The sequence below is a fragment of the Gekko japonicus genome, unplaced genomic scaffold (assembly GCF_001447785.1).
Source record: "Gekko japonicus isolate JY-2015 unplaced genomic scaffold, Gekko_japonicus_V1.1 scaffold1297, whole genome shotgun sequence".
In the NCBI taxonomy this organism is placed as follows: domain Eukaryota; kingdom Metazoa; phylum Chordata; class Lepidosauria; order Squamata; family Gekkonidae; genus Gekko; species Gekko japonicus.
In genome coordinates, this window is record NW_015169815.1 from 450,539 (window position 1) to 453,058 (window position 2,520).

The following is a 2,520-nucleotide window of genomic DNA, read 5'->3' on the forward strand; positions in this document are numbered from 1 at the left end:
CCTACTAGATTCAGGTGAGTACCCCTGCTGGTCTGAAGCAATAGAACAAAGTTTGAGTCCAGTGGCACCTTTATGACCCAACAAATTCTGGATACAATTCTGGGTATAAGCTTCCATGTGCATGCACACTTCTTCTGATACACTGAAACAAGACTTCCTCAAGCATTACATATAGGTGGGTGGGGGTTAGTTGCCAGGAAGGATTAGTTAGAGTCAAGATGCATAGGTAACTGGCCAATAAGTATAGCTGAGATTGGATTAAAGCAGTGAGTAAGACCTGTGAATAGCAGCAATTTCACATACAAATACAGGAGTTAACAAGCAGAAAGCTTATACCCAGAATTAAACTTTGTTGGTCTTAAGGGTGCCACTGGACTCAAACATTGTTCTATTACTTCAGACCACAAGGCTACTCACCTGAATCTAACTTCCCTTACTAGGCAATAATTGCATGTGGCGCTGTGTAGGAGAAATCTGTCCTTTACTCACAAACCGGGGCAGTGGCTTTGGGAACTGTAATATTCCACTAGTACAACATAATTTGAGGCCAGCAGCACCTTAAAACATCCCCCCCCCCCAGGGTGTAAGCTTTCCTGGATCAAAGTTCTCTCTGTCACATACCAACCAAGCTGCAAATATGTCCAGAACTCATTCCACCAGTAATGTGACTTGGTCAGTGATTTCGTACTTCTGTCTTTTTTTCTTCCTGCTTTGAGAGATTTGTTGCATTTTTGTTATTGCAAACCTGAAAATGAACTTTTAAAAAGGCTCTAGGGTAATTTCCACAAACATGCTTTTTCCCCCATTTGTAACCATTTTTCTAAAGCATAGTATACAGTACTACCTTTGTACTTGTATTACATTTTCTTCTACCATGGGCCTCAGGGGAGTTCCCAGGAGGCCTGTTATCTGGATAATGAGCAGACCCAGCGATGGCCAGTTTCAGCAAGGTTACAGTGGCTGGTACTGTACTCTTGGACCAAATCCTAGTGTTTTGCATAAACATATACAAACATTCAAGATTGCTCAGGGCAGAAATATGCCTGATACTTGTTTTCTTCTTAGTTTACCCCCTAGGCTGGATTAATTTTTTTCCCTCACAGGAAATTACACATTTAACTCCTTATAAAGCTGTTCAGTAAAGCAGCACACCACTGTAACCTCAAATAAACCCTATCCCCTCTACACTGAAAACCTGTCTAAGGGGAAAGGGTTAAGAAGATGCTTTTTGTCACGCCACTCTTCCACTTCAGATTTCAACTACTTTTTAGAGAGCCAGTTTGGTGTAGTGGTTAAGTGCGTGGACTCTAATCTGGGAGAACCAGGTTTGATTCCCCACTCCTCCACTTGCACCTGGCTGGATGACCTTGGGCAAGCCATAGTTCTGATGTTAGGGATGGGTATTGATTGGGAAGTTTTGGGGATTTATCATCAATATTCTATAATGAGAAGTATTAGAGCCTGTGTTTAGAAGCTGGAAAGTAGCACACACTCAGAATGAACTCTGTTATAAAAAAAAGTTCATTTGTAGAAAATAAGCTTACACAGCAGAATGCAAGATATACAGCAGAATGGAGGAGGCAGGATGCCGTCCATCACAAGGTAAACATCTATAGGAACATATTTGTTGATAAGGATAGCAAACCAGGAGATAGCACACAGCTGCTCTTGTCAGGGGAGGACAATTATACTTGAGGATGGAAATCACCTGGTTTTCACTACAATGTATAACAAATTGGGAGGAAGCATGTACATAAATGGAATTAAAACAAACAAATGCGGGACTAGGGAGAAGAGGCGTGCGAGGAGATTGTAAATTTGTGGTTGACCAATCAACTAACAAACAGGGACTTTTTGCGTTCGTGATAGGGCATTAGAAGCTTGCATATAATTATTAGGTGATTGTATAAAAGCTGTATGTAACCACAGAACTACGAAGCCCTTGGCCTGAGTTTCTGAGCTCAGGCCCAAGTCTTTAGGCTCAGGCTGGGTTTCCCTGGTGCGCATCAGATAAAGATCTTTATACCTCCACTTTGATTTTTCTGCCTGATTTCTTTGTGGGGCAAAAGTTATTGCCCCGGGGCAAATGTAATTGTCCCTAACACTGATAAGAACTGTTCTTGAAAAAGAGAAGTTTCTGTCAAGAGCTCTCTCAGCCCCACCTACCTCACAGCGTGTCTGTTGTGGGGAGGGGAAGGGAAAGGAGTTTGTAAGCCGCTCTGAGACACCTTTGGGTAGTGAAGGGTGGGGTATAAATCCAATCTCTTCTTCTTTTTTAACTGGGGAGGGAAACTACTTTCAACTGAGCCTATATTGTGTAACTTGGCCCTCAACACAGCAACTAGTTTGGCCTGCATAAGACTGACCATTAAGATTCTAGGGTTGCCAACTCTGGCTTGGGAAATTCCTGGAGATTTGGGGTGGGATTCCTGGAGTGGGTGGGATTTGGGGAGGGACCTCTATGGGACATAATATGGGGTTGCCCACCCCAGGTGGGGACTGGAGATCTCCCAGAATTAT